Here is an 11584-nt window from a genome sequence, read left to right on the forward strand (position 1 = left end):
TGAGTGCTGTGAGTAATAACTAATGCTTATATTACTAAGAGGAAGTCACTAAACTCCTAATGTTCTCAATGTATTGTTGTGTAAGTGTATATGCACAATACATACTCTTATTCCATACCTGAGCTTTATGGACCAAGGATGGACATGAGTCACATAAGTGAAAAGAGTTAGACCTGAAGCATGAAGATTCAGAGGACACAAAACTCTAAATAATAACTTTTGAAAGTTTAATATCTATTTAACCAGAGTAATGATTTAAATCGAGAAGTTGCCAGATGGTATCCACAGTTAATAATGACCATCTGTGATCCCTATCATCAATTATCTCCCACTGTTTGCCTCAGGTGCCAAAATGTCTCCCTACAGATTCAAGGTCATGTATGGCATATATGGCAAGCAAGAAACATCTTGCTTGACCTTATATAAGACTTACACAATAGTAGAAAACACATGAAGGCTATTTAAAGTTAAAATTTTGTGTCATCCATCCTGAAAACCATGTTGACATATTAGAAGACTCTGCCTTACACTCAAACTTGCCTCAGGAACCTGGAAGAATCTCTTTGTAAAGCATTGTTTTGAACTGTTTAGCAAACTTCTGAAGGCTTCTGAGCCTGCTATCCTCACCTCAGTTCTTGATAAGACTTCAGGGTTCCTCACAGTAGAGGCCAGCTTGCTGTTTTGTCTCCCCCTTGCCCTAAGACTCTTCCCTTCTTAGTATCACAGCTGTAGTTAGTGAGTAATCCCACCTTTCCCTTTGGTCATTCAGGACCAGGTCGTGTGGATAACAGAGCCCAACTCTCTGACATCTAAGTCTCGTTGGGCCAATTCTTCTCTCTGTGATGACACTGCAGAAGCATTCCAGCAGTGATTAGGGCAAAGCATTGGGTGAAGGGTGGTAGCAAGAGTGGAGCATACCAACCCTAATGCAATCCCAGGACATCCCAGTTTGTGTCCCCTATGACTCATCCCACCTTGACCCTTTTCTTTTCATATATTTGCCCAAGTGTTCACTTCCTACTCCCTAGGAAGCTCTAATAAGCATCTTACTTAGAAGCCTTTTGATTCCTTCTAACAGTAGGATTTCCTTTCCAATATCATTGTAACATCTCTGGCACTCATGGCTTTGTACAGTTCTTGGTTCCTTCCCTGGTGCTTCTCCTGCCTCTCAAACAGAATAGAAAAACCTCTGTGTCCTCTGTCTTTATTTCTTCTCCCAGAATCCTCCAAAGCTGAGGCTGGGGGAAACTTCATTATTCCCATTCATTATGGAACCACCTTGTCCCATGTCAACTGTCTTTAACCCTTACAGTACATTAGAACCCCCTGGTAATATTAAAGCACACTAATTTTCAGGCCACTAATTCAGAGGTCCAGTTTCAGTTGATTTGGAGTGGAACCCACCTCTTGGTATTTGTTTCAAAGCTTCCCAGGCACACTTACTATGCAGCTGAGAGCAGAATGGGATGGCTTTGTCCTCTGGTATGCTCTGTGCCTCATGCTCTCACAATTTGTCTTCCCGATATACTTCCTCTGTTTTCACATTTCAAATTATATCTTATGCATTAAGTTGCAACCCTCAGCTCTTTTCTGATCTAATATACAAGGAATCCTTTTTAAGACAAACACATTTGGTCATTACCTGATTTGGGGCAGAAAATTAAGCTGTAAAGAAGGAAGCTAAGTAATTCCTATTAAAATAAGAGGCTCATCAATCAATGGTCTGTTCTGTACACTCCTGCATGCTGGCAGGTCAGCACCACTGATGATATTCCACTTTCTCCCCTCCCCCAAATAAATCAGACAGCAATCTTGCAAGCAACAAAGACCAAAACTGACTTTAAGAATTGGGGTCACCGATAAATAATGATGAGAAAATAGGAAAGGAGGGAAAAAGCAAAACTAAACTAAGGCTGATGACTTAATGGGGCTATGATGACAAATGATTTAATGGCAAACACTGTGCTTGAAGGTGAATCAACAGGCTTTGATAGTGTCTACAAGTGTCATTTTCCTTAAGTGCCTAAATGGAGTAAAATTTGAAAGGTATTATATTTTGAAGACTTTTGGGTCTTCAACCTCGAGGGATATTATTCTCAGATTCATGGTATAGATTTGCTGCAGTTTTAATTACTCATGAGAAGAAAACCATGATGTGAAAAGGAAAAAAGATCCCAACGACATACAGAACTCTGGAGCAGCGTTATGCTTTTAACAGTGTGATTTTGTCCAGGAGTTAAAACAAAGAAGGAAAGGATCCCATTAGGAAGTTCACATAGCACACTCATCTCTACGTTACAGGAGACGCGAGGTGAGTCCCAGGCTTGGACAGCAGATCTGTTGGTTGCTCAGAACTAGCTGTGTCCTTACTTTATTATAAACTGAGAAGCTTCTTGACCGAGAGCTGTGTTCTCAACTTCTCAACCACCAGAAGATGTTCTGTGCACACACTGAGAGGTTCGCACACTTTAATTCTTCTCACTAAACTATAAACACAGTTCAAGGATCATCAATACTAAAAACAAAAATCTTCCAGTGTGAAAGCAAGTGACCCCCAAACGGATATGCAGTCAAAAGGGAATTAGGTGGACCAACGATTATTATGAAAAGAGAAGAGGGAAACATCAAAGCTACCAGAATTCAGAGTCTCTGGGAATAAAAAAGAAAAGTGATTGTGGTCATTAAATAAATCAAATAAGAACAATGACAAAAATCAAACAACAAGGAATCTGTTCGTGCAAATTAAAATTATAATACTGGAAACTAAAATTTCATACTTTTCTTTAAACTGAAAATGGATATTAAAAATTAGGGGTGAAATAGTAGAGTCAAAGGAAATCTCCTACAAGTAGAGATATGAAATAAGAAATTAAAATTAAACAAGAAGATAAGAAATGACCCCAAATTCCAATGGGAAGCTAGGAAGGAAAAACAAAGGATAGGGGATGAGGGGATGAAGGAGATTATACAGGAAGTTTTCGGAGCTACTGGGCCTGAGAAGTTCATTATAGTGAAGTGGTGGGTGGGGGTGGGAGTTACGGGGAGGGGGGAGAAAGTCTTACATATGACCACGTCTTTCAAGTTCACAGTGTGCAGAACAGGAATTAAAGTAGGTCCATCTTCCTCGGAGGCAATACTAGGGGCTAGAAAACAGTGGGGGAAATGCCACTAAATTAAAAATCCTCAGGTATTTAGGCCTTACCTATTCTTTCCTAGAAAAGGATCAAAGACCATTTATGCCAGTAAAACGGGATATGAATCAACGCACGAGAATCCTTCAGTGGGAGAAAGAAGGGCTGCTTCATGTGAGAACAGTGGTGGGAAGCCAAAAAGCTGTCCCACAGCCTGCCAGCTCCTGACATCGATAGCTGTTTGTTTGTTTGTTTGTTTGATTGATTGATTACCGAACTTGGTTTTCCTTTGCTAGCTTATTTTATCTTGGTCATTTGGTGAGTATATATTGATACATCATTGTGGGTTCCATTTGCATCTTTCTGATGGCTAAGGTACTAGGTACCTTTTTTTATTGCTCATTTACATATTATTTTGTCTGTTCAGACCATTCTCCCACATTATAAACACGATCTTCTTTACAACTGAAACTATGGGAATTCAAAATTAACATCCTTGCCTGTGAGCTTCTTGTACACACCAGAAAAAGTTTCAACCTTGTGTTCCCACGTTGTTCTGCTGTGCTTTGTCTAAGTGTACTTTTATGAGCCGGCTGCCATCCAGTTTCACACGGATCCTCTTACCCACAATTTCACTTGGGAAGAGTAAGTCCTCAAGGATGGCGTCGTGCACTGCTGTCAGAGTACCGCTTCTGGGGCGCTTCTGCTTATTTTTTGTACGGCTTTTCCGGGTTGGCTTGGGCAGAATCCTCCTCTGAGCAATGAAGACCACGTGCTTGCCACTGAACTTTTTCTCCAATTCACGAAATAGCCGGACTTGGATTTTCTGGGAAGATTTAAGCTGAGGAACTGGTACAAAAATTATGATAGCTTTCCGACCACCACCAACTTCAATTTCCTTGGCTGCGGTGACGTTGAGTTCCTGCAGCTGCGCCTTGAGATCGGAGTTCATCTCCAGCTCGAGCAGCGCCGGAGAGATGCCAGACTTGAACTCGTCCGGCTTCTCGCCATTGGGCTTCACGATCTTGGCGCTGGAGCTGAACATGGCTTCGCCCTGACGGATCGCGGGCTTAGAAAGAGGGACGGCTCTCGCGAGCTCCTTTTTCTTTTTGACGCATAGGAATGCTTAAAGTGTATTTTGAATATGAGCCTTAGGCTTTTGTATTATTATCACAAAATTCTTGACCAAAACAACTTAGAAGACTTAGTTTGGTTCCTGGTTGCAGGGTGTCAGCTTCTCATGGCAGGTTGGGGGCACATTAAATGGCAGAACATGGCCATTTATTATGATGTATAGAAGGAGTTAAAGGATGTTCTAATAAATAATAAGAAACAAGGGGGAAGATTTAATAAAAATAAATTTTAAACATTTTTTAAAAAGCAGTAAAATAAAAAAAGATTCTTAAAAAAAAAAAAACAAAAACCTTTATTTCTCTAAGACCTAGAACTTGGAAGGAGCCAATTGACATATGTATATATTTATTTAATTGCAGGAGACCTACCATCAGTTGGTGGCAAGCGTGGTGTTTCTCAGTGGGATGAAATGCCTGCGTCACACCGGTTTCTCTGGAGAGACTGTTATTCATCACAGCAATAATGTTCCCTTTGCAAAGCTCCCACTGGAAGGGAAAAGGCACACTGGCAATTTATATACAAAAACCAACCCACATTTGGCATTGAAAATTAGCTGGGAAACTTGTATGTAGTCTGTTAATTATTCACAGACATGTTCTGACTTCTGATGGAAGGGCCGCGGTTTCATTATGTTATCATCGCAGTGAAATCAGAAAGCAGCAAAGCAATGTTGAAGGACTGGTTTGTAAGCTTCTCTCGCTGGCAAACTGGAACATACGCAGGTTTCCTTGGCTCAGCGGCTGTGTAAAAACAGCCATCACCACACAGACCTGTGTTTAGGATTAGTAAGATGGCCTTTGTCCTTAGCAGTCACCTCTGACTCACTGCTCCTTTGAGGTAAGTATGAAGTCAGCCTCTTTCCTAGAAATACTGAACATTCTCTGTCAGAATACCCCGGGCCTAGGATCTGCAGACATTGCTGTTGTTAAAGCAGGGCATGTACAGAAACTCTACAGAAACCATCTTTTAACATTAAAGGAAATGGTGTGATTGAAAAGGGTAAATGTACAGAGTGTTCGGCAGATGAATCTTGATTTTAAAAATAATAACATTTCCAGTTTACCCTACAGCCATTATAGCCGCTCACTTTCCATTTCTCCCCCAAATAATCTAGTCCTGCGTCTGCAGAGGGTTGGGTAATGTGCTATTCAAAAGTACACCCATGTACATCATCAGGCCTAATTATAACAGGAAATGTGACGGACACACAAGTCAAGTACATAATGTCTATTCCCAGATGGAAATGCTGAGTCCCTAGAACACTTACCAATTTGCCTTAAATCTCACAGTTAATACAGAAATGGGGCTGAAATCCAGTAAAGGAAGTGAGCCAACACTTTACACTATGTACCTGACGTGCTTGCTGAAAAAGAAGTAAGACTTCGTCTTCGCCTTCAGCCGTGATAAGTTCAATCTGAATTCATTTAAGCAATAAATCCTCAACGTCAGTAGTTCTGTTCAGTCCTGGCCAGGTAAGTATGATACTGTGAAATCCACGAGTCTGTTACTTTGTTAGCTGCCCATTTTGCGTACTATCAGTGCTCTGCTCAGTAACCACTGACCTGAACAACAGTGTATAGCAAGCAAACAAGAGCTACTAGAGTCACGAGGTTTAGTTTGGTCATTCTCTTACAGTCCACTATGGAGACAAGCAAGTAAACAGATATCACGTCCCAAGCATTCTAGCTGCGGTGGAAAGAGACAGACATGGTGGCTTGTGTCTGTCATCCCAGCACTTGGGGAGATAAGATTACCACAAATTTGAGGCCAGCCTGGGCTACAAAGTGAGACCCTGTCTCAACAAAACAAAACGAGCCATCAAAAGGTTACTGTGAGTGTCCACAGGGGAGTGCCAGTGAGTTCACTAAGAAAGAGTCTTCTGGGGCTAGAGGGATGGCTCTGCAGTTAAAAATACTTATGGCTCTTGTGGAGGACCCAGGTGTTGGTTTCCAGCGCCTACATGGCAGCTCTCAGCTATCTTTAACTCCAGTCCAAGAAACCAGATACTCTCTTCTGACCTCTTTAAGCACAGGGCACTCATGTGGTGCGCATAGGCAAAGCATTCAGACTTATCAAGTGAAAACAAAGCAAAACAAAACAAAGATTAAGAAAGGCTTTCTATGGGAGGGAATGTCTAGGATTCGTTGTTAAGGATGAGGAGGCATTCCGCAAGAACTGAAGGGCTGAAAGCACGTTTGGTATATCATAATCCTAGCTCCCAGGGGTCTGAGGCAGGAGAATCCAAGTACCAAGCCAGCTTGGCTAGGCTAATAGGAAGATCCTGTCTCAAAACAAGGCTAGACAAAGCAAAAACTAGAAAAGCAGAAGGAAATTCCAGGCATGCCCAGAGACAGAAACAGAGACAGAGACAGAGACAGAGACAGAGACAGAGACAGAGACAGAGACAGAGACAGACAACAGGAATAAATAAACCGTATAGCAAGGGGGTAGGGTGCATATTAAAGGGGAATGGTCCTTAATTATAAAAGTCACTAATGCTCACATAACTGTGAGCCTCAGATGCCGTGTGCCAAGCGCTTCCAATGCATTTAATTCCCATCGTCACCCAGGTGGGCAAAACAAGAAAGTGAGGCACACTGCTACTAAGCAGCTCAGTATTCCAAGGTCAGTGCTTTCAACTCTGACATATACTGCCTTCAGAGTGTGTGCCTGAGTGTGTGTGTGTGTGTGTGTGTGTGTGTGTGTGTGAGCAAGAAGGGAGGAAGAGGGATAGGACACCCACGTGCATGTGCGCGCGCACACACACACACACACACACACACACCAGCATTGGAAAGCATGTGTAAACAGGCTTAATCTGTTGAGGGATTTTACCAAAGAGGGCTGAGAAAGTCGCATAAGAGAGTGGACCTCAATATTATTAAGGGAGCCTGAAAATTAAAGCCAGGTACCTATTTCCAAGTGAGGTTAGAAGTTGTGCTATTCAGGAGCGTGGCTGTCCTTCCTCCAGGAGGCGCTACAACGTTTTCCAGGTTGTGTGAGTAGCATATGAATCTATAGAGCTGGGTAATCCCTTTGAATATATATGATCTGTAAAACTCAGTTACTAATAATCCGATGCTGTAAGTGTTTCACATGGCTCACAGGGCCCTTAATAGCTATCACTGGCCTCTTAAGAAGTTCAAAGTTAAATTTGGTGCCTAGTTCTAGAAAGACAAAACGTTGTAACAGTAACGATCAATCTCGCGCCTCCACCCCCCCCGCCCCCCCCCCCCGCCATTTCATGTGAAGTGTGCAATGCTTATTTTCTTCCCTCTGTTTTCTTTAAAATGCCTATTATAATATATTTACATATTTCTTCATGGATTCAGAGAGATACAAACATATCTTTGAAAATGATGCAGTCAAATTCTTTTGTAATGAGGTACATTATAATTAAACACATACACAAACCAGATGTTTCTTGGAGACTCAGAGATGAGGTGAAAATGAGTTTACTTCCAACCCTTGAACCTCAGACTCTTCTGTGACTTTAAACTCCCATGGATCATGTCGTTTCAACCCCACTTGCTCATTATTTTAGCCTGGTACTCCAAAATCTAGCTTCCGACCACCACCACCCAGATCCCAGGTACTGTTACAAGCAATGGCAGCACTGTTTGAACCACAGCTAAATTCCTGTTCTGTCTGGATTGACGCACTGGCTGGAGGCAGGCAGGCAAACAAAATACGAAGATATGGAAACAAAATCAGAGCATGAAAAGACATTTTCAGAGGGGGACAAAAAAGGGCACATAAAGAAAATGGCACAAGGCAAATGAGGCCCCTGTTGTTGCAACTTGCTCTACCCAGTGGGTGGAATCCTCTCTGAAAGATGACCCTGGCCAGGACCTGTGGATGTGGGAGAGAAATTCCCTGAAGAGAGAAACACCCAGGTCCATGCTCTAGTGCCTGGCTGACCTGAATATGTTTATAGAAAGAAAGGTAGGTGTACGTGGCTGGGGGTTACTTGCACCCTGGAGAGAGCCCTGGAGATAGGTACTGAACTCTATGGAGAGAGAGATAGCATAGGGATTACTAACCAGAAGGAGGTGGAAATTCATCTGAACAGAGCATCGTATTCCTGATTTTGAATAGCCACGGTTACATTGGAGTGAAGCTTGTTCAGAAGCAGAAGACACACTAGAACGACTCTTATTGTGGCTTCTTCAGCTATGAGATGCTAGACATACAACTGGCATTGAATAGAGTTGGGCTCAGTTTAGAGATGCTGGCAGAGAGACAAGCCTCAATGTTAACCACCCAGCCTACTTCCTGGCTGACTTCTGCAAGACATTCACTTGAACCAAGACAGCAATTTGAGCAATTTTATTTAGTAGGAAATAATTCATTTTGGGAGAACATGTGGGTATCTTTGGTGCAGACCCTCCTGTCTCACTGTGCCTCCTTAAAAGATGTGTGCTGTCTGCTTATGATCCTCCCCTCTCTGCAAATCCCCGAACACATTTCGGGGATTTCACCTTCTGCCCTTCATGGCTAGCACAGAAAACATTCCACACTAAATCTCATTTACATGCATTGACTTGTGGCTAACTAGATGATATGCTGTTATGGCTTGTACTCATTTAGTTGACATTTATTTTTATTTTATACTTTAATTCTCTGTTGTTGAAAACATTTTTTCCAAGTCAGGCCCCACACATTGTGGGAAATTCACATGCTCTGTGCGGCTGTGGAGCTGGCTGCAAATAGCTTGTGACCAGACCTATCTGTGTGGCCCAGTCTGGTTGGCAGTCTGTGAATAAAACTGTCTCCATGTCACTGCACATGAGATGAACTGCAGTGTCAGCAGGTTTCCATGACACCCACCAAGGGTTGTGAAAGACACATATCTCCCACACTCCATTTGTTACAAGAGCAAACAGCACTGTCTGTGCCCACCTCCTCTCACTGGATCCTCTCACTCACGGATCTTCTGCAGCTCCAGTGATCCCAACAACCCAAACCTCAGAGCTGTAGGCACTGATCCATAGTGCCCATGAGCAGAAATTCTGGGCCTTGCCATGGCTAACTAGAGCAACATCATTGGTTTGCTCTGAAACACACAGGAAAGGTGAGGCACAGGCTAGAACAAGAGAACAGGTGAGATTCAAGATTCTAGGTGGAATCTTGCGGGTAGGAATGGAAGAGAGAGAGCTACCATAGAATCACTGATCTACACAGTGAGTCACCAATGTAGGAAAACGCCAGGAAGGCAAGCCCATGCCAAGAACGTTCCAGAAAAAGCAGTCTCATTCACCTCTGAGGCAGCACAGCTCCTCAGGATCCCTCCCTTCCTATTTAACACAGTTTTCACCCAGCCTTCCCACAGCTGTCCTCTGCAGGTCCAGCACTTTTGAGACAAGACCCCCTCCTCCATGGAGACCTTCAAAACTGAGGAGCAGAGATGAGATTGAACCCAACAGCGTTAGCGTCTGACCTCTTGTTCTCCAATGGCCATGAGCACATCTGTTTCCATAGGCCTGAGCCGCAGTTTGCTTGTTTGTAAAGCAGCGTGACCATTCATTTCTATTTAAATTGTTGTGGAATTTTCTAAGGCCAGAACATAAGCTCTCCATAAACGCTTAGCTATTAGCATTACAAAGCACTGTCAAAACAGGGTCACAGAACTGTAGTATGTTCTTAACATTTTTGTTTAACAAATGATAAGCTTTAATTTAAAAAAAATGCAATGGTATGTAGCTGTGGTTCTCATGGGTAATTGCAGCTCAGGTTTTTTTTTTCTTTTAATTAACTGAAAGAATTCTAGAGGTAGAACCAGTACAGTCACGAGGCACGCCTGGGTTTGGAATTGAAGAGAAGCATCTGCGCCTAGGACTGTATTTATAACCATGGTTGAAAGCAATGTTCAAAGTCTAAGTTTATGGTTCCTTATGAATATTTGTCTTCAAACCAAATATTTCCCCTGGCCTCTTCCAGGCATATGACAATCATTTCTAGAACTGAATGGTTGGTGGGCTTCTATATGTCAACACATGCACAGTGGCGAGGGTCTCACATAAGAAGACAGTCCAGAGGGACATATAATGTAAGACTAAGACTCCTTTGACCTCAACACAAAGCAGATGGGTCAAGAGCAGAAGCAGTAGACAGATTTCCTTCCCTTACCTCACAACTAGGTTTTAACTCACACATAGCTGGTATGTGTGTGAGAGACAAGCCAAAGAAGTCCACTTCCTGGCCACAAGCAGGGCCCTAAGTTCCAGCCTCAAGTGGGACACGAGGGAACTTCTCCTGGAAATATCACTGCCATGTATTCAGGGTTTGATATCTGCTATAGGGTCTGAAGAACTTTAAAGCAGGCATCTCGCCTGCTATCAGAGATGTGAATAGTGCATACCAAGAGTAGAGCATGCTAGCTAACTTTCAAATACCCTTTCATCTTTGGAAGTCTATGGTTCTGAGGTAATGCTGAATATTTCCAACCCCTCTCATGGCCAGGCAGTGGTGGTGCACACTTTTAATCCTAGCACTCAGGAGGCAGAGGCCTGGTTAGTTCATAATGTTGTTCCACCTATAGGGTTGCAGATCCCTTTAGCTCCTTGGGTACTTTCTCTAGCTTCTCCATTGGGAGCCCTGTGATCCATCCAATAGCTGACTGTGAGCATCCACTTCTGTGTTTGCTAGGCCCCGGCATAGTCTCACAAGAGACAGCTATATCTGGGTCCTTTCAGCAAAATCTTGCTAGTGTATGCAATGGTGTCAGCATTTGGAAGCTGATTATGGGATGGATCCCCAGATATGGCAGTCTCTAGATGGTCCATCCTTTTGTCACAGCTCCAAACTTTGTCTCTGTAACTCCTTCCATGGGTGTTTTGCTCCCAATTCTAAGAAGGGGCACAGTGTCCACACTTTGGTCTTCATTCTTCTTGAGTTTCACGCGTTTAGCAAATTGTATCTTATATCTTGGGTATCCTAAGTTTTGGGCTAATATCCACTTCTCAGTGAGTACATATTGTGTGAGTTCCTTTGTGATTGTGTTACCTCACTCAGGATGATGCCCTCCAGGTCCATCCATTTGCCTAGGAATTTCATAAATTCATTCCTTTTAATAGCTGAGTAGTACTCCATTGTGTAAATGTACCACATTTTCTGTATCCATTCCTCTGTTGAGGGGCATCTGGGTTCTTTCCAGCTTCTGGCTATTATAAATAAGGCTGCTATGAACATAGTGGAGCATGTGTCCTTCTTACTGGTTGGGACATCTTCTGGATATATGCCCAGGAGAGGTATTGCTGGATCCTCTGGTAGTACTATGCCCAATTTTCTAAGGAACCGCCAGACTGATTTCCAAAGTG

The 11584-nt window shown here is 42.8% G+C and overlaps 1 pseudogene; it reads right to left on the minus strand.

Moving 5' to 3' along the window:
• Positions 1 to 3590: 3590 nt before the first annotated feature.
• LOC110291721 (small ribosomal subunit protein eS7 pseudogene) lies at positions 3591 to 4221 on the minus strand (annotated as a pseudogene).
• Positions 4222 to 11584: the final 7363 nt, after the last annotated feature.

Source organism: Mus caroli, unplaced genomic scaffold (genome assembly GCF_978045245.1).
Source record: "Mus caroli unplaced genomic scaffold, Mus_caroli_1 scaffold_3, whole genome shotgun sequence".
NCBI lineage: Eukaryota > Metazoa > Chordata > Mammalia > Rodentia > Muridae > Mus > Mus caroli.